The 21,454-nt window shown below is 47.7% G+C and overlaps 1 protein-coding gene across 16 annotated transcripts in view; it reads right to left on the bottom strand.

Annotated features, from left to right (window-relative positions):
- Positions 1-21,454, bottom strand: part of FRMD4A (FERM domain containing 4A) — a 751,487-nt gene that overhangs the window by 207,079 nt on the left and 522,954 nt on the right. The window contains exon 1 of one of the 16 annotated variants that reach the window (XM_035713670.2): positions 15,350-15,648. The exons of 14 other annotated variants lie outside the window; for them this stretch is intronic. The gene's annotated coding sequence lies outside the window, so the exon portion shown is untranslated. Of the gene's footprint in view, positions 1-13,158; positions 13,374-15,349; positions 15,649-21,454 lie in introns of those variants that run through there. One more of the 16 variants, XM_035713671.2, reaches the window with a different exon arrangement.

Raw genomic sequence — 21,454 nt, 5'->3', positions numbered from 1 at the left:
GGCAGAGGGAGAAGCAGGCTCCCTGCAGGGGAGCCAGATGCAGGACTCGATCCCATGACCCAGGGATCACGACCTGAGCCAAAGGCAGACCCTCAATCACTGAGCCACCCAGGCGCCCCCATGTATTTATTTACAATGCTCCTGTTACAATATTACATTTGATGAACCAAATGTTGGCAACATCCATTTCCTGCTTCAGAAGAGTTTTTTTAAAAAATCACACTGCAGAGTGCTAGGCACGAACACATTATTCTACCTTTTTTCCCTACCCATTCCCTTTGTATAGATAATGCAAGCAGACGTCCTCTATTCAAAATAGGATGCCTAGAGTGGTTGGTTACAAGCGTCTGTCACTGGATTGGTATTCATGTATTTAATAACCAAGGACCTCAATGACATTTCCTTGGTAACATGAATTTGCCTATTTTGCTCCAATGTCTAATTCAATCTGTCATTTTAAATTAAATTTTGTTTTCAATTTTTGCTTATATTGTGATTAGTGGGATGAGATCACACTACTACAACCATGGGTCTTATGAAGCAATGGGTTATCACATTTTTACTGAAAGCATTTGGTTGATGTTAAAATGATATTATATATCTATGATTGAAACAGAATCACATGACTATCATAACAGCCACTCAATATATATTTTTATATGAATTAACAAATATATATTCAAATAACGTATATCCTTATATGCCATTTCAAGGACAACTCCAAAATATAGGTACTATACAACTTAATTTTGCATTCAGTGAGATATGTTTTAATTTGCCTATTCTGTAGGAACATACCCAAAACCCAGACTACAGAACACCTGCATTCTTCATAAATACAGGACCACATGTCAAATGAGTAGCCCTGCTGTCAACCTGCCATCACTGGTAGCTGGGGCCTCTTGCCACATAGTTTGGGAATGGGTTTTCCTTCACATAAACAATCTCCTTTGTGTATAACTACAGAAAACTCTCCATTATCCCTGGGGATGTAGGGGGCAGAAAAGAGTATTCAAGACCATCTGCAAGCTACTGCATATCTATTCTTGGGTCTTTGGAATTCCCTTCTTAGGTGACTCTTGAAACACAGTGGGAGAAAGCCACCTCTTCGGCATGGCCCACCTGCTTTCACAGAACCTGCATGGGATACAGAGCAGCCACTTGTGCCTGTGACATCTGAATCCAGGGGCCTAGGGCTCAGATGCCAAGTCCTCCGGGTTCGGAAGGAAGCATTCCAGCCCAACAGCTGATCCTTTTGCGATGCATGCTTAAATCAGACCAAACTTCCAGTGGTATCCCAGCAAAGTGCATCTGGAGACCAAGATGACTCCATCCAGAAAGCCACCATCCAGCTTCTAGAGATAGCAGCAAGCTCTCACCCTCCCTGGCCAAATGCCCCAATAAAAGAGGTGTCTGGAGAGCTTAGGAACCTGAAGTGCTTGCATTAAGGGAAGTTTTTGCAGCTATCTATGACATCTGTATGGGGCAGTCAATCCAGGCTGCTGCCTGGATATTTACATAACAGAGCTCTCTGGAAAGGATTCTGCTGGAGAGGCCTGGCAGGGACTCTCCACACTTGCACGAGCTGGAGCTGCGCTGGCGGCTCCCTTCCTCTGTTCATCTTGTTGGAGGTTTCAACACTGGCTGGCTGCCCCATGAGCCACCCCAGACCCTCCTGGAGACCTGCTCATGGGGCTCATTCTGCTGCCATAGCACCCGGCACACGACGAGTTTCTAGAACTGTTCCATTTCTTCCTTAATACCACTTAGAAAGGAGGGGTGGGGGTAGGGGGCAAGAGGCTGGGAAAGGAAGGGAAATGGAGGGGGTGCAGAGGAGGGAGGGAGAGGATTCCAAAACCAAAGAGGGTCCCTCACCCCTCCTTTCAACCCACGGTCCACAAGCCGCCCCGTAGAAAAGCTGTCACAGGAAATAATAGTGTCTTGAAATGCACTGGCCGTTTGGCAAATGGTAGATCTAAAAATATCCGGGGTACATAACACCAGTGAGCGGTTCAGAAATAAAGACGTTATGTTGTATTTGCTAGTCAAATAAAAAATTCTGATTGGATGGGACGCCTGGTGGCTCAGTGGTTGAGCATCTGCCTTTGGCTCAGGGTGTGATCCTAGGGTCGGGATTGAGTCCCACACTGGGCTCCTTCCATGGAGCCTGCTTCTCCCTCTGTCTGTGTCTCTGCTTCTCTCTGTGTGTCTCTCATGAATAAATAAATAAAATCTTAAAAAAAATTCTGATTAGACACAGAAAAACTTCTCAAAGCTTTCGATGAGAGGTAATTATTGTGTTGCGGACACAGAGAAAATAAGGATGGAACTGAGCCTGCTGTCTGGGCTGTCTCCAAGAAGGAGGAATGGGGGGTGTGTTTTTGCTTGCATCAGAACGGACAAAAGGATAGCAGGGTTCTTGATCTCTCCTCTTTCCTGATTTAACCAGTAGCACCGCCCTCAAATGGTCATTCCAAACCCTGTGGTCACCAAACTTGAGCGTCCTTTAGAAGAGCACAGGCCTTAGAAGAGGGGACTGTGTAGGGGACGCCAGGATGTTGCATCAGAACAAATTACAGGAGGCAGGGGTAGTGGCTACAGTTTAGATCTTTCTTACACCTGTCACAGAGCTTTAGACACACAAGAGTCTCGGGAAAGATCACTGATTGAAATTTTGGAGTTCCAAGTTCTTGATGGTGGTGATGGCTTCATGGCTGTGGACACATGCAGTTTCCTTGTATGCATGTCAATGACCTATCAACAAATCTGATTAAAGCATAAGGGTTAGAGATATTCTTTTCATATATCAGAAAAGAGAAAGACCCTCAGGAGGATGGAAGGAGCTCTACCTCAGGAGTACATAGAGCTCTTCATGTTCCAGGAATTGCTTCTTTTTCTTTTCTTTTCTTTTCTTTTCTTTTTTCTTTTCTTTTTTTCTTCTTTCTTTTCTTTCTTTCTTTCTTTCTTTCTTTCTTTCTTTCTTTCTTTCTTTCTTCTTTCTTTCTTTCTTTCTCTTTCCCTCCCTCCCTCCCTCTCTCTCTCTCTTTCTTTCTTTTTTTCTGATTTTACTTATTTATTTGAGAGAGAGAGCACATGCAGGGAGAAGCAGGCTCCCACTGAGCAGGGAGCATGACCCAGGGCTCGATCCCAGGGCTCGACTCCAGGATCCTGACTGAGCTGAAGGCAGATGCTTAACCGACTGAGCCACCCAGGTGCCCCAGTTCATTTCTTTGTATCTTATATTCTTTTTAATTGAAGTTTGGTGCTTACAGTTTTTCCCCCAGATGTCATATTCAGGATTGAGGCCTGGAATCGTTACACATCATCTCTAGGTGGCGGAGCCCCACTTTGCATCTTCACCTGGACTGCCTACCTTTCCCAGGCCTGTCTGTGATTCTGTACAAACCCGCCCGCTCAACATCTGCATTTAGCTATCTGTTAAGATCTGAGACTCAGCATGTGCCAAACAGAACTGCTGACCTACCTTCTTCCTCAGCCACCTCCACCCACAGCTTTTCCTGCTCATAACAGCCACTCCATCACCACATTCTGTTCTTTAGGACCCAGTTGGGGATTTCCTTCTTCATCTCACATTGCACACCCAGCACATCAGAAAATCTTGGTTCTCTCTAAATTACCCAGACCCAGAACACTTCATCAACACTTTGTCACTTGCCTGATTCTTACAACAGCCACCCATCTGGCACCTCCTGGCCTCATAGTCTAGCCCTACACAGTACCCAAAGCATCCCTGTGCAGCCCAAGTGGGGCCACGGTGCTCCCCAAACCCGTACCCCCTCAGCTGGACACCTTCAAGGCCCCACACAGACCCACCTCTATGCTCCCCCTACTCAGTCTGCCCTTCCACACTCATTTCCTTACTATTCCCTCTGGATCACTCTTCCCTCCCAGAGCCTTTGATGAGCTCCTTCATCTGCCTGGAATGTCCCCCTAGGCATTCATGTGGCTCACCTCTTCACATCCTTCAAAGCTCTGCTCAAAATACCACCTTTCCATGGGATTCTTTGGTGGCTCAGCGGTTTGGTGCCTCCCTTTGGCCCAGAGTGTGATCCTGGAGTCCCAGGATTGAGTCCTGCACTGGGCTCCCTGCATGGAGCCTACTTCTCTGCCTCTGCCTGTCTCTTTCTCTCTCTCATGAATAAATAAATAAAATTTAAAAACATATCACCTTTCCATAGAGTCTCTTGTGATCCTGTATTTAAGATGGTAACCTTGCCAGACTTTCTGGCCTCTGCTTTCTTTTCCCTATAGCATTGGCCGCCTTCTGGTGTACCCTATAATTCACTACATTTGCTGTCCGCCTCTTCCTCTTGGACTTCAAGCTCCCTGGGGACAAGAATCTTGATCAGTTTTGCTCAAAGATACATTCCTGGGACATAAGCGGCACACCATTCGGTGTGTGTTGAATGGCTGACCGAACGACTGGATGATAGGACTGGGATGCTCAGGTACTTTCTGCCGTCCTGCCAGCTGGGCTTTGCAAGAGCAGCCCTCGTATAAAGGATGGCAGTTGTGCTGTACCATCCTTATTCCCTGGCCCTCTGACACAGGCACACCCAGAGAGAGATATCCCGGCTGAAAAGCAGAGAGAGAAGAGCTCTCTCTGAGGGGTGAAACCCCAGGCTTACGCAGGGAAAAACTCATTCTAGCCATTTGCACACAAGCAACGAAACGGGACACGGAGTGACCTAACAAATAATTACTCATTTATATTTTTGAGCACCCACCAAATGTCAGACATAATATTGGGTGCTGCAGAACCAAAGATAAATACGACACGGTCCTTCCTTAGAAAGGTGGGCGACACACATGAACAGGCCATTCCCATTCAGGAGATCAAAGCGGAGTGAGCCATCAGGATGCTTTGGGAGAATAAAGGAGGGAGAGGCGCTCTGTCTGGGGGAACAGCAGGAGGTAGCAGCTGCCAGTAGGGGTGTCCCAGGCCCAGGAGGGATGGCAGGGGCCGCTCAAGCCCAAGAACGAACATTAGCAGGAGGCTGACATCCAGAAAAGGCCAAACGTGCTTGGGGAAAGGCGAGGGGGTGTGTGGCTGTGTGGGTGGGCCCAAGACGGCCACCCCTGCCCCTCCCCGCCCACACCAAAGAAAGTCAGGCGTGGGTCCTAACCTGCAGGTGACGGTTTCTTGAAGCGAGGCCTCTGGGAGGTGATTAGGTCAGGGAGTGCAGCCCTCGGTGGGGAGGTCAGCGCCCAGGGAGCTCACTCATGCCTCCCGCCTCGTGAGGACGTGGCGTGGAGCGAGCCACCTGTGAACCGGGGAGCCGGCCCTCACCCGCCACGGAACCTGCAGGCGCCTTGCCCGGGCACGCAGCCCCCAGAACTGAGGCAACGTCTGTCACCTCTAAGCTCCCGGGCCCCTGGTGTCTCGGCGCGGCCCAGACAGGCCGAGATGCGGGCTGCCAGGCTGCGGTGGGTCCCTCCGGTCCACGCGAGTCCCGGAGGGGGGACGGGGGGGTGCAGGGGGCGGCGAGAGCGTGGGGAGGCGGTGCCCGTGCGAAGGCGGGGACCTTACAGTCCCCCGTGTACCTCACCCCGAAGGAACCTGGGAAGGAAACACAGGAGCAAAGCGCTGGAGGGACGTATGGCAAAGGCTTCGAGAACTTAGCCGCCAGTACTGCAGCCAAGAGGAAGAGCCAGGCTACCAGTGACTCGTTTACCACAGGACGATGGGCCCTGATGGAGCGGAGGAGCAGCAGCAGCCAAACCACCACACGGGTACACGTGCTGGTAGGAGGGGAGGCTGGGCAGCACCTTGGTCACCCCGGAATTCTGTCGGAGGGTGAGCCAGACTGAGAGAATATGGATAAAGAGCCACATGGAGAACGGAAAACCAAAGGCAAGAGTATAAAACTGTCCAGGCAAACTACTTCCATGCGCGTGTCCCTGAGGCTGCACCTAAAATATATCCTTGTCCTGGATAAGGCTATGACATTCTATAAATACGTCCCTTGTTTTTATATTTATTTAATGTTCTTATGCTGCAGCCTGTGTGCCTTCTGAATCTGCCTCCAGAAGATGGGCTATCTCTCATTCTGATTTATTTAACACCCAGAAGGTTATTAAGAGCTTAAATAATTTCTGATGAATATTATGCAAATTGGTATGTTGGTTTCTCATGCTACAGAGAAACTCCCAGTTATTTTCAGGTGGGAGGTACAATGAGAAAATGCCCCCACAAGCATCGACTACACTCAGATTCTAGGCTTGTTTCTGCCATTCAGTCTCTGCATTAATTACTTGAGTGAAACATAAAGAAGGTAAATAGAAGGCGAAATTCTTCCTAATAATGGCAACGAATGGGAAGTAATCAAAGAATGTGACACAGTGATTGGATTTTTTGCCTTTGTTGTGAAGAAAAAGATGGCATTACCATCTTTTTGCAAAAGAAGTATTCTTTTGCAAGATAAAAGCCCTTTCTAATCATTTTTGAAAAGTGAAGAATCCAAAACCTCTGATTTTCAGTGCCAAAGCAGAATCACCTCTCTTCTCTTCCTTCCCCACCTCCAACCCACACTCAAACCCTATCAACCTCCCAGACTCAACGGAGTCTCACGGATGTGGAGGGATGCCGACCACTCTTAGTAAGCCTTTTCCATCCTAAGAGGTGAGGATTGCTGGGGTGATGCCTTTACCTGCAGAAGTCTTTCTGGAAGGTCAGGTGACACTTATGTAGCATCAGAGCCAATGGCTGTTCCCCTTCTGCTACTTTCTCTTTACAAAATGTGTCTCAGGATCGTAGGTGAGGAGGTGCCACTTACTCGAGTCATACCTCCACTCCCAGGGCCAGTGGCCTTCTCACACCCCACTGTGTGTTCTAAAGCCCCTGCAGTTAGCAGTGCTGAACCCTCCAGTGATATAAGCAAGTCATGCTGGGGGTGGGGGTGGGGGCTGAGGGGCAAGGATATGAAGACAACATCACTTATTCTAAAAAAGTCTCTCGGGGATCCCTGGGTGGCTCAGCAGTTTAGCGCCTGCCATTGGCTCAGGGCGTGATCCTGGAGTCCCGGGATCGAGTCCTGCACTGGGCTCCCTGCATGGAGCCTGCTTCTCCCTCTGCCTGTGTCTCTGCCTCTCTCTTTCTCTCTGTGTCTCTCATGAATAAATAAATAAATATATCTTTTTTAAAAGTCTCTCATATTTGTGTCCTAGGTGTTTCACAGAGTGTGTCTCACCTTTGAATGTAACTTCTCTTGCCAATAAAAAAAAAAAAAAAATGAAGTTTGGAGAGATTCAGTGATTCAATAACTCACCCAAGGCCCCATAGCTAGCAAGAGGCGGAACCGGTAATCAAACCCACTGGCTCGGGTTCCACTCTTTGGAATGGCTCGGGCTCCACTCTTTGCCCACCATACTTCCATGCCCCATCTAAATCCTTGTCAGATGCTGGGGACTTTGGTCTTGGTGCTGTAACTGAAGCCCTGGCAAGGTCCCTGAACACCTGTAAGGCTCTCCTCAGCTGTTAAAAGGATCTATATACTCCCTTCCCATTCCTAGAACTCCATCTTTCTGAAATCTTTGACCTGGCTGATAATCCCCAAATCGGGTTTGCATGTGGTTCATAGTCCGCACTGAACATTCAGTGTGATATCGGCCCCTGCTCCTCTGCTGGGTTCAAGGCCTCTGCCTCCAGCCAAGACCTGCAGGCTACATCTGTGTTACTGGTCACTCTGTAGTTACTCTGTTACAAAACACTCAACCCTCCCAATAAAAGAGGATTCAGAAGGCAGGACACTGCTCTCCATTGTGTTCAGCTCCAATCTGGTTCTTGTCCCCCCCCCCCACACCCCGAGCCACAGAGAAATGAGTAGCTGATGCGTATTGGGGGTAGCCAGCAAGAGCAGAGGAACGGGGAAGCCAGCCCGGCATTCCTCAGCTCAGGCTGTAGGTATAACTGCCCAGCTCCAGATGGCTCCACACTATTCGGTTTCCTAGTTTGGGTTTGTCACTTCTATACACTTGTTCGCAGGCATGTGGTGAGAGCATAATTGTGCATTTTATGGTTATGAATGGCACAGCCTGGCAACTCTCCGATCATCATTTCCATTTGCTGTCATGCATTATCAATCTAATTCCCCATTACACGCCTTTTTTTTCATGCATTCTTCATACAGCAAGGACAAAGAAGGCAAAAGCCCTGCAAAGAAGACTGAATCATGAGAAGAACAGGCTCATCTTGATGGAAACTGTGGAGCTGTAGGTTTAAGTTTGGGGGGACAGCTTTTGGCTAATTTGAAGTGAAAATTATTGTTAAAAGGTTTTGTGTTCTGCATCCGTACCAAGACTTCTGGCCCTATGGCTGGCAAGGCCTGACCAACTCTGAAAGAGAGGCCGAGCCACAGGATAGACTAGGACAAGGTAGACACAGGATGACCCAACAGGATCCATTATACTTTAGGCCACAGGGTGTCCTGAAGATGCCTAACTATATCCACGTGGGAGCATGGCATAATAAAGTCACTCCCGGACTTACTTATTCCAGCAGGATCCACTGAGTGCCCATCATGATCAAGGAGTCCAATGCAGTGAGCATTCAGTGAACCATGGACTGGCAAATAATTGCTCTTACTAGAAGACCCATGGGATTGGAATCAGAGTTTGGGAGGAGGGTGTGCAGGTACAGATATTCTTGACCTTAGACAACAAGTTTCTTCTTATATTGCATCCTGGAATGGCCAGGGCTCCAACTTTAAAACAAAAACCAGAAACCACCACAGATGATGGAGATCTAGCCTCACAAGCTAGAGCCTAGATGCTGCATGTCTGAATCAGTTAACTAGGCCTGTACCTACTCACTCGGTTCCCACTGTGGCTACCAGCCTTGATTTTTATTTGGCTATTTTTCTTTATTCTTTGGTAATAATAAGGCCACTGAGCTAAACCAGATCCCTTCTATTTTGCACATTCCTTCCAATAACCATGGTCTTGATTCTTGGCAGTAATTTCCATCTTCAAAGAGAAAAATACTTCTTTTTGGGGGGAAAAAAATCCCTAATTTCCACCGATACAATTGTGAGCTGAACACATATACACATACACACACACACACACACACACACAAGCACCTAAATAAGCATTAATGCAATTCACTAACTAGGAGCAAAAGCTCTGATCATCTTCTCTGAGAGGAAGAGAGGCGTAATGATCAATATTCTTAGGGCGATGCTTCTAGTGGTGGAACTGACTGCCATAAGTGTAAGAGTGTGTCCAAATTATTCCTTATACAAGAAAGACATGCTGATCGCCTGGGACACAGGAAAGGGTGGGAGCTGATGGATTTAGGGAAGGAGAGGAAATTGCTGTGGAGAGACTTTCTGATAAGCCAGTTTTATGCTGATTCAGAAAACTTCTTGCAGGGCAAAGCAGTGAAACCAGCAGGCCTGTGTGTGCATTGGTGACCCTGAAGCTCAGAGCTCCAAGAGCTACTACTGTACCAGCTTTTTCAGATTAGATGTCTTGGGAGAAAAATAAAAAGGAAAAGACCAAGGTACCACAGTCCGAAAAGGGCTTCAATGAAAACAAGGTAAAATATGCAAATCCCACCACTCCCTAACAGTGGCCTCCTCCCCTGGATTCTTTACTGTCTTTACTGTCTCCACTCTTGCTTACTGCCTTAAGTTCAAGTATCTGTGTATCCTATGCAACTGAGGGAATGATCCCCGTTACTCCGTTTCTCACTTCAACTCCAGTAACGTCTTTCGTTACTTTCATTATCTTTCAGAAAGAAATGGACAGCAAAGAATCAGAAGCAGGAAGGTGCGATAAACAACCAGTGTCGTGGGGAGGTCATCAGGGAATATGAGCCTGAGGTGCCTTTGCTCAAGGGATGAGGGTTTTTGGGGACTTAAGTTTGAAAAAACATTGGAAGATCTTTATCCCAAGGCTTATTATGTTCCTGTGAGGTCTCAGAAACCATCTCTAACTGAGATAAGTTAAGATTTTCACTATGAATAAGCCTAAATCAATTTCTGCCAAAATTTTACTGACCCAGCAGGTGGAATCTAGAAAACAGAAGATGTGAACTGAAGTCATCACTGAATCCAGACTTCTCCATTCTGATACTGTGTAGAGAGTGGATTAAAATGGCCTCAAGAGTTCTTTAACCGTGATCCTGTCTACTTCTCATTTTGACCTATTAAACTAGAAATTCTCCAGAGGCTGTACTAGTCCTTCTTTTTCTTTCTTTTTTTTTTTTAAAGAAGTATTTATGTATTCAAAATTGTCTAAGATAAAAACTTTATATTTGAAATCACTTGTTCATTCAGTGTTAGGCTAATCGCAACCCTTATAACAGATAGTATATGGCATGTGAGTAGAACTGTGTCTTACACACACACACACCCCCAATAACGTGAACACAAGTGGTACACGTAGGCAGTAAAGTCAGGAGTGATCTCCTGCAGAAGGGGTCTTACTCCATCCCACACTGATTGAAGCACACTGGTACTGGCAGGTCCCCTCATACAAGATTTCCTGGACCTTCATCTCTCACTGCCTTTCCCACTGCAAACCCATCACATTTTTTCCCTCAACTCATCGAGGTTGATTCTAGGGCCCCATCCTGACAAACGCTGGCAAACCCAGTAGTCTACAGAGCCTTCCCCCAGTTCCAGAACTCAAGAAAGGACTCACTCTTCTTGGCTTGTTCTCTGACCTCAGCCTGTAACTTTGTTGTTATAATAAAACTGAGCACTATCGGGGATCCCTGGGTGGCCCAGCGGTTTAGCGCCGCCTCCAGCCCAGGGTGTGATCCTGGAGTCTCGGGATCAAGTCCCACATCGGGCTCCCTGCATGAAGACTGCTTCTCCCTCTGCCTGTGTCTCTGCCTCTCTCTGTGTGTGTGTGTGTCTCTCACGAATGAATGAATAAAATCTTAAAAAAAAAAACAAAAAACAAAACAAAACTAAGCACTGTACACATCTGAGGTGCACTTCTCATGGATTATGAAATCAGCGACTCACAGAACCTCAAGGGGCCTCAGTTTCCCCAACGACAAGATAATGCTAATGGCACTAGCCACCTGCCAGGCTATCAGGGGACTTGGCAACAGCATCTGCAAATCACCAAGAGGCCCTATGCCATAAATAACAAGTCTTATTAATAAAATTAGTTCAAGACAAGTGCCAAAGAGAATACAGCAATGGCAGCAGCAGATCACACTTGGTCAGAACAAAAGAGGGTGGAGGGATTTTCTGATCCTCATTTCTAAGAACAGTGCTTCCCTTTAATACAAGAAGACTTTAATCTTCCTTTTTTTTTTTTTCTATAAGGTTACTCCTACTCGCACAACTTTGTACATCAGGCAAAACTTCATTCCAAGTTATCAGGAGGCAACATTCTATTCATCGGCAAGACAATATAGTATTGATTTCAGAGCAAGTCCAAATATTGTTTCCAATTACATTAACGGTGGCTATTTAACCTCTCAGGACCAAATGGATTCCAATCTATTTGCTGCATGACCATCATTCCCGTTGTGCCTTAAATAAATCCAGATTTCATTTGCGGCAGAATGGTTCCCTCGGCCAAAAGGAAGTGGCTCAGCCCCTGATACTCTGGGTTGCAGGAGATAAGTGACACTTTGAGAATCAGAATTAGATTTCTGCTGATCTGACAGTCTGGCCTTCTGGCCTTATCCAAGTCAGACTCCAAAGAAATGGGGTCAAACGCTATGAATGAACACGAAGCGATGTAGACACCAGAAACAAAACAGTGAAATGCGTCCTCCCTTGTCCACTATAATGTCCACACTTTGTCGCACATTTTCAAGATGGCACACACAGCTAAGTTCCAGTAAATACAAGGTATCGATTTTTGCATCCAATGCCTGAAGTACTTCCCCAGGGTTGGCAGTGGCTTCCCTGGATGAAGTCAGAAGTTTGCTCCTGGCTCTCTGGCTGGTGCTTTCCCACACCTGGCAATCACTCTGTTGGAAAAGAATGAGACTTAGGGGATGCTGAGCCAGAAGAGGTGTCTAAGCAGCTGCTCTAAACCCTGACTTAGACCAATCGGGTAAATGCAGACCAAGTCAGCCAGACCAGGTGTGTAAGGATAGGCCAGCAACTACTCCAATACTGCCGAGGCTGTCACCACTGAGAAGCTCAGATTTAGAAACGTGCCTGCCTTAGGTGTTCTGTGAATCCCTCTCAGCAGAAGCTGTGCGGATTCAAACTGAAAGACGCCGGACCAGCGCTAGCAGCCTCTACTGGGATGTTCCATTCATAGGGGAGAAAGCCTCATCCATTCACGGTGGGGTCAGGGAGTCCTTTACCGGCATTGGATCGCCTCGCTCAGCAAGCTGAGCTTCCGGCAGACTGGCATGGCTGCATCATTCAGAATGAGTATGTCTATTAGGAAACCACCGCCAGAGCTATTATTAGAAGGGCCATCCCTCGGAAATTTTGCAGAATCTGCTTGAATCTACTGAGCAGTTACTCTGCTCGCAAGGTATTGGAGAAAGGCACCGAGTTCCTGATTACACAGGGGCGGCCCACGCAGCTTTCAAACTGCAGGACCGGTTCATCTTTTCGAGATGCAATAGGCACGAACGTCTGGGCTTGTGTCTGCAACGCAGAAGCATCGCGTTTGGTCATTTTTAAATGACCGCGTACCGAAGAGGGTTTCCTGCTGTTCTCCTCCCCCTGTCTCTATGCATCAAACTTGCTGCAGCCATTTGGAATGTAAAAGAGCAATCTGTTTTAGCAGGATCATCTGCCTGCCTCCTGCCCCTCGGGCACCCACAGGACAGGACTCCCCTGTCACTTTCATAAAAATGGTTTTTCTTACAAAATAAAATGAAATAAAATCCCACCCAGGTCTGCTTTCAGCGATGCCCTCTCCTTTCTCCCTGGGAAAATTCAAGACAGCGTGAGGTTGAGATGCCAGAGAAAGTGTATGGGGGAGGGGGCGGGTAGCAGAAGGGAGTGTAGTAGGTGCCGCACGTGGGGTGTGCATTGAAAAAAGAGAAAGAAAAATGTCACATCCGCGACATTAAATACTCTACGCTTCCAGTGAAGAGGTGTCACGTCCCTTTCACCGGCCCAGCATGTAAAATCGGGCACAGAAGTGCAGCATAACCAACCGCCCGCCAGCAGTCGCGGCCGGGGAACAAAGACACGTTACCTTTTATTTGTTGCGCTTCGCTAGGAGCCGAGGAACTTCGGGTTTGCAGCGGCGGATCCCCCGAAACCGGCGTCCCATTCGCCCCGGGGCGCGCAGGCCCGCGGCCTAGCAGGCGGCATCCGCGCCCCGCGCCCCGCGCCTCCGCCTCCGCCTCCGCCTCCGCCTCCGCCGCGGCGCCCGCAGCCGCCCCGCCGGGTCCCCGCGCGCCCCCGCCCCGCCCCGCCCCGCCGCCGCCGCCGCCGCCCGGCCCCCGCCCCGCCCCGCCCCGCCCCGCCCCGCCGCCGGTCCGCCGTCAGCCCATCGTCCGCTCGCGCCGCTCACGCTGAGCCTGGCCCCGCGCCGGGGCGCCCGCCGCCCCCGCCCCGCCCCGCCCGGCCCGGCCCGGCCCGCCGCGTGCTGCGGGGCGCCCTCCCGCCGCCCTCCCGCCGCCCCGCCCCGCGCCCCGCCCCGCCCCCGGCGCGCCCCCGGCCCCCCGCGCGCTGCAGGCGGCCAGCGGGGGCTGCGGCAGGCGCCGGGGACAGTGCGCGCCGGGGAGGGGGGCGGGGGCGGAGCCCCGGGCCGGCCCAGCCTCGGGCTCCTCGCCGCCGCGCACGCAGCCGGGGCCAGGTCGGGTCCCGCGAGCGGCCCGAGCCCGAGGGGCCGCGCGGGGCGGGCGAGCGGAGGAGGAGGAGGAGCAGGAGGAGCAGGAGGAGCAGGAGCGGGGTCCCGGAACGCGGCGTCCCCCGCGCCCCCGCCCGCCGCACCCTCCGGGGGCCCCCACCCCGCGGGGCCGGCCAGTTGTTTGGGGTCTTTATCTCCCTCAGCTCTGGACGTGGGGGTTCCTGCGAGGTGACCTAGTCTTGGGGCTATTGTCAAGGATTCGCAGCGGTGACGGGGAGAGGGAGACCCGCACTTCGAGAGGCCTGGGGGAGGGAGACTGGCTGACACGTTCTCTTTCCAAAAAGGAGAAACAAACTCAGAGTATCCCTACCAAGAACAATAACTCAATGCTCGTTACGTGTCTAAATGTTTATTGCTTCGGCAGCTCAGTTTGCCCTAGACACGTTCTCTTTTTTTTTTTTTCCAGGAATTGTCAAAACATGGTTTGATAAAATAAAGGGAGAGGCAGACAGGAGCACCCGCTTATTCTGGGTGGGAAAGCCGGCTTGTCTCAGGGGTAAAATCTTTCCCTAGAGTTTACGCATCGCTTGAAATCCCAACATCTCCCCTCCATCCATCCATCCATCCATCCATCCATCCTTTCAGGGAGAGATGACTTCCCCTTTCACCACAGTTGAAGGATCTGTTAGATCTAGCACCGTTATTTCCCTGACACTGGCGGGAGCAAAGACTTAAAAATTCGTAATAAAAAGAAACACTGCAGTCTCTCTCGCCCTCTGACCCAAAATTAACTCCTAGGCACAGTTTGGGTATTTTTTCTCTAAAGATCTCTGGTGGAAATTGCTGGCAGTTCCGGAGGTCTCAGAGCCAACAGAAGGGAATCTGTATACGGTTAGCATTGGGGAAAGGGGAACACACACCTGTCATAAGGATTATCTATTTTATTTCAACCTGTTGTCATCACAGACTCGTGACTGGGGACACTTGATTATCTGAATCTGAGTCACAGAAAGCTGTGATTAAATGGGATGTTCCTGTACTTTGGGAGTCCCTGAAGGTCACTCTAATGCAAAGCCCGATTCTCTCATGATATAGTTGAGTCCCTCAGAGGGAAGGCTATTTCTTTGGAAGAGCATTTCCAGCGCTGATCTGTTTTGACTGCATCAACTAGTGAAGGGGTGATAGTGCTCAGACCTTTCTCTTGGGGTACTTAGTTCCCATCCTTCGAAGAGTCATTAGGTTGCTTCTCCATCTACCTGCTGCTTTTCCACCTTGGCCAATGGAACTGTTTATTTGTCCTGACCTGAACTTATCCCATTGGCAAATCCTCTTTCCGGGTTCCCCATCTTTCTGAGCAGGCTTCCCTCCTCCCCCCCACCCCAAATGCCAGGAACAGGGCTACAGGGGTCTTTTATCTTTTTTCCTTTCTCTCATTCCTTATACTCACACTATCACCAAGCCTGTCCTCATAGATGGCTCTGGAAAATTCGTCGAGAGCAGCCCCTTGCCTGACTTGATCCAACCATGCCTGGTGACGTTAGTCTTTGCTGAATGAATAGCCCCAGCCTCAGCCTCAATGAGTCCCCCTTACCTTTCGCTATGAGGTCCCCAGCAGCCTCCTAACTGGACTGTGGACTCGTCCCTCCAACACCTTGTCACACCAGCTCTGCTCATTCTCCTAGAACTCAGATCTGAGCATGGGACTTCTTTGCTTCAACCTGTTCAGGGCTTCTCTGGTTCTTCAGAATAAAGCCCACACTTCCTTAGATGGCCAGAATGTCCTGAGCACCAGGCCTTCCTGATCCATCCAGCCTTATCTCTTGCCACCTGATACCACCAGGGTCCATGTCACCCCGTATCCTCAGCTACAAAACCCTCTTCTAAGTCCCCTATATTCTCATCCCCTTGTCACCTAGCAGCAGGTGACTTCAGAAACAACTCCGATCATGTCATAATCCCTGTGACTAAGCGTGGCTTCTCCTCGCTCCTGAAAGCATCTCCTCCATACCCATCACATGTTATTCTGCTTTGTTGCATGGGCCACATTTCTGCCTTTAAGAGACTCTTTCTGCTCCTGGCTTTTTTGCATCTCTTGTTCCTTCTGCCTGGAATACTCATCTGCCATCCCAGCCCCACTCTTTGTATAGCTGGATTCTTGTCTTCCTTCAGATTTTAGCTCAAACACTGCTGCCTCCTAGATAACCTTTCCTGATCAACACATGGAAAATCCCCCCACCCGCTCCCCACCAGGTAGTCTTTGTATCATTATCCTGTATATTTCCTTTTAACACTTAACCACAATCTGTGTTCATAGCCCTGTGTTAAGTGCTCAGACTGCCTGGCCTTGAATCTTGCCTTGGCCACTTGCTAGCTGTGTAGCCTTAGGCAAGTTTCTTAACCTCTCTGGGCCTCAGTTTTCTCATCTTTGAAATGAGGATAGTAAGGTTGTTATGAGGATGAAATGAATCACTGTACGTAAAACACTTAGGAGAGGGCCTAACTGTATAAGCATAAGCCCTGGGAGGGCCTTTATGTCTTTTATTCTCACTCTGTCCTCATGGCCTGGGCTAGTCCTGGCACAAGATCTCTTTACCACCCCCTATGCCTTATGTGTTTGGGGCACAGACTGAGAAAGGCTAAAAAAAAAAAAAAAAAAAAAAAAAAAAAAGAAGAAGAAGAAAGGCTAAAAATTTAGGGAAGAAAATTGTATTTGAAGAATTTAAGTGCCTAGAGAACTAGGCCATGGTAAAACTTGATGAATGAGATAAAATTCAAACTTAAATTATTTGGAAGTTAATGGACATATGAAGGAAATTTATCCTCCTCTGTCTCACCAGTGGTGATCCTTGGAATTGATGGATGGCAAGCCTTGCCAGTCGGAATTCTGTAATGGTTTGTTTTCCGAAGAGCAGCTGATTCCACCACCAAGAATTCAGGCAGTTACTTGCAAAGGCATAGAGAATCAAAGGATCTTTGCAAAGTGTCCGTCCATCGGCCAGCCCTAACATGCAGTCTTGATGAAAGAATATAGTGTTTCCATTTTCAGCCTGAGTTTAATACTTTTTGAAGAGCCTAATTCCGAAAAAAAGGGAAAAGAAACGTGGCAGGCTGATTTCTGGACATTTGCCTTTGTGTTTCCTTTCCCTGCCTGAGAAGATTCAGAAAGGAGAAGGAGAACTACTTTTCCTTTGCCCTTCCACAGGGTGAGCAGGATTTTGAGACTTGAATGTCTGGAGTTCCCCTTGCCTCTTGCATAGAGTTTGGGGAATTTTATTTTGAAAAGGGCTGAACTCTCAAAGAGTGGAGAGGTGTTCTGAGGCTTGGAAATAGGGGATGGAGAGAGGCAGCAGCACCGCCAGAAGGAAAGGAGTAACATCTGTAATTGGAGAGGCCCTTACTCGTCTGTGTAGTGCCCCAAGAGGGCGCCAGACATCCGACAGCATGCAGACACTGGGTGTACTGGGGTACTAAGTTCTAAGAGGTGTCTCTTAGGCACAGCAAAGGATCTTGGGGTTTGGCCCCCCCAGGGATGGAGTCTTTGACTTTAAAATGCTCCTTGAGTTCTTGGGCACTGAGCATCTAGTGGCAACTATGCTGGATTGATAAACAAGAGACCCCTTTTTTTAAAGTACAATGGGAGCTGGGGGAGGGGGAAGGAAAATGTAGTCAGATTTCCCTGGGTTTAGAGAAGTAGTTAGTGTGACGTTTTATACACCCAGAGTCGCAGAGCAAAAATTATACTTGCTACACTAGTGAAAAAAGTATCCGGTTCTTAACTCTGGGATCTGAAGTCACAGCTTTCCAAAACAAATTCTGGGCGGTAAATGGGCTATTGGCAGAAGGTTCCTCAGTTCAGGTCTTGGCCAGATCACCACTAGTGGTGAAGAAAATGGCCCATACTTCTGCCTTTGTGTCACTGCCTCGCTGAGAACAGATGCCAGTGTGGGCATAGGTCTGGGTCTGGGCCACATAATCTGTTCCAGTAACATGGAATAGCCCTGGACTCCCACCCAGAAGGTCCAGTGTCACCTTCAATGAGTCTCTTAACTCTTTGGTGCCCATTTCCTCACCTTTTAAACAATGAGCCTGATGATACTATCTATCTCCAGCCATACGAAGACTATGGGTTCAACACATACCAAAGATTTTCACAACCATACAACTGATGATGATATCTGACATTATTATGAATACGTCCTCTGTACCAGGCACAGTGCTCTGAACTTTCCAAACATTGATTCTTTTCATCATCCCAAGATTCCTATGGGATGGAAACTATTTTTGTTCCCTTTCTACAGATGAGGCACTTGGGGCCTTGAAAAGGTCAAGTAACTCGCTAAGGTGATTCTGTTAATTGGATTTGAACCCAAAGTCATCCTTTTATGACTCTAAGCCCTCATCTTTCATGCTTGACTCCCACATCTATATATTAACAATCATGGTGAGCAAGGCTGCAAATTTACTTTATACATGGTCTTAATAATGGACTGAATCACGGTTGGCCTTGGATGGTACATGGATGTGACCGAAACTTGAACTGAAACATTAGTTCCTAACTACTGGGACACACAGTTACATTCCATTTTGCCTCTTTCCCTTCCATACTCCAACCAGATTTTAAGGATACGGCAAGACCCCTCTGGGGCAGGTTGAAGTGCTTGAGATCTTAAGTGAACCCTGTTATATTTTTATACCCAATCCTTTTTTCTCCTCACTCTGCCTAATTCAAGGCCAATTCTGAACCACTTCAATCAAAAAGAAAGAATTCTATCTCCTTTCATCGCTTGACAGCAAGTACTTAAAACCCTGTTCCCTGGGGTACACGAAGATCATTTAATAGCCGCTTTGTTATTTTTTTCAAATAGCAATATCGTTTTTTTTTAATAGCTATGTTTTATAATCTTGTTATGTTCTCGTTACATTAGATTATTGCTTATTATTTTTTCCTGGTTGGGATTCATGGTTTTGACCGCCTCAACTCAGGGCAACAAAAACCCAGGGTAAGTCTTTCTGAAACACAGACAAGAATCAATCAAAACATCACAAGCTAATTAATGTAATTTGGAGCCCCCGGGAGCAGCTGTATTCCAGTGAGTACCACCGCATGAAACTGGTGTACATTAGAAACATGCTCAAATGCATAGATTATTAGCTCTCTCACCCAACCCTTTCTATTTACTCAGAAATAGGTATTAATAACCATAGTCAACACTCGGCACTTACCAAGCACCAGAACTGATTATGTGCTTTACATATAACCTCGTTTAATCTTCTCACCAGCCCTATGAGGTTGGTACTATTATTAACACCATTTAGGATGAAGGAAATTAAGGCACAGAGAGGTTTTATTTATTTAAGATTTTACTAATTTGGGAGGGAGGGAGAGAAGGGATGAGCAAGGGGAGAGGCAGGAGAGAATCTCCAACAGATTCCCCATTGAGCACAGAGTCCCATGCGGGATTTGATCCCAGGACCCTGAGATCATGACCTAAGCCGAAGTCAGACACTTAACAGACTGAGCCACCCAGGCACCCTGGCACAGGGAGGTTTTACAACTCACCTCAGGTCCTATCCCTGGTAAGTACACAACAGCCAGTTAGCAAACCCTGGCCACCTAACTTCAGAGTTGGTCTTATTAACACTCATCTTACCTGCCAATTTCAAGCATGTGATGGCTTTGCATTCCTTATAGTGCCTAGCACAATGTCTATCAGCTGGAACTCGATACCTATTATTTATTTGTTGGCCCATTGTCTCATTATAAAGGAAGTCACAGAAATATTTGTGAGATTGAATGGAAAAAAAATTCAGCAAGTATTCTGTTTCTAGTTGTAACTTCTCATAGTGTGGCGGCTTTATGTGCCGGTGGCATCAATCAATCAATCTTGTAGGCAAGCAATAAGAAGATATTGAAATGATGAATCTGTGTGGGAGGAAGAGCCCCAGGATTCATGAGAACATGGACACCTGTGCCCCAGGGAGAAAAAGGCATATCAGTTTCTTGGAGTTGACATGGGGTTGGAAGCTGTCATGTTTGTGATAGGACAATTTATTCAGCTACCAAAACCGAATTTGACCTACCCCCAATTATTATGGCAAAGAATTGTCCTAGTTCACATTATGAATTTGGTTAGTTCAGTGTAGCAAATTTCTAGAGTTCTCATACCCCAAATAGGAAGCTGGTTCAGCTACCTGTTGAGATGGAGATTGGATACATACAATCAGAGCTCCAATAGAGGGGCACCTGGGTGGCGCAGTCAGGCGTCTGACTCTTGCTTTTGGCTCAGGTAATGATCTCAAGGTTTTGATATGGAGCCCTGCGTCAGACTCAGAGCTCAACCAGAGTCTGCTGGAGATTCTCTTCTCCTCTCCCTCTACCCCTCCTGCTCATGCTCTCTTTCTCTCTTAAATAAATAAATAAATCTTAAAAAACAAAAAAAACCCTCAGGGGCACCTGGGTGGCTCAGTCAGTTGGAGGTCTGCCTTTGGCTCAGGTCATGGTCCGAAGGTCCTAGGACTGAGTCCCATGTTGGGCTCCCTGCTCAGCAGAGAATCTGCTTCTCCTTCTTCCTCTGTCCCTCCCCACTGCTCATTCTCTCTCTCTTTCTCTCTCTCTTTCTCAAATTAACAAATAAAATCTTAAAAAAAAAAAAAACTCAAAAAGAGGTATCTGGCTGGAAAATGAAAAAGGTAGGGAAAGAGGGGGGTCTCTGGACCCAGTTCTAAGACCGTGGTTCTCAGACTTAAGCCAGCATCAGGAGCAACTGGAAGGCTGTCAAAACGATGCTGGGTCTCCCCTCCCCCCCCCCACACCTGATTTCTGATTCATAGTCTGAGTAGGAGGTTGGGAGGTATAATAATTCACATTTCTAACCAGTTCCTGTGTTGTTGATTCTGCTGGTCAGCTGAGTGGATATTATTCTTCCACTTTGACCTTGACTTTGCTCCAGGCACCCTGGCCTCCCTGCTATAGTCCCTACTCTTCAGGCTTTCTAGCCCCAGGGCCTTTGCACTTCCTTCTGCCTGGAATGCACTTCCCCAGATATCAGGAGAAGCAAGGCAGCATTTTTTCTTTTTTCAGATCTCTGCTCAAATGTTACCTTATTAGTGAGATTTTTTTTTTTTTAAGATTTTATTTATGTATTCATGAGAGACAGGCAGAGACACAGGCAGAGGGAGAAGCAGGCTCCATGCAGGGAGCCTGATATGGGACTCAATCCTGGCATCCCGGGACCATGCCCTGATCCAAAGGCAGACGCTCAACTGCTGAGCCACCCAGGCGTCCCAGTGAGATCTTTTCTTAATGAGATCTTTTCTGACCATCTTTTTTTTTTTTTCCTTTTTAATACAGAGGAATGGGAGGAGGTTTTCCTTTCATACTGTATTGCTCAATTCTTTAAATGCTCCAAATCCCAGTGATCTATGACCATCTTCCTTATAAATGGCAATTCGTCCCACTTGCCCTCCTGCTACTACCCTTCACCCTAATGTCTTCCCTGTTTTATTCTTGATTGTCCTAATCACCTTCTAACGTCTGTATACAACTTATTCACTTATGTGCTCTATTACCTGTCCCTCCCAGGAGAGCAAGGATTTATGTCTGTTTTGTTTATTACTGACTCTACTCAGCTAAAACAGTCCCTAGCACATATTAAACGTTCAATAAATATTCGTTGAAGGGATGACTCGATGAATG

The sequence above is a fragment of the Canis lupus genome, chromosome 2 (assembly GCF_003254725.2).
Source record: "Canis lupus dingo isolate Sandy chromosome 2, ASM325472v2, whole genome shotgun sequence".
Taxonomy (NCBI): Eukaryota; Metazoa; Chordata; class Mammalia; order Carnivora; family Canidae; genus Canis; species Canis lupus.
The sequence above is the reverse complement of the archived record's forward strand: the minus strand, read 5'-3'. Positions and strand labels throughout refer to the sequence as shown.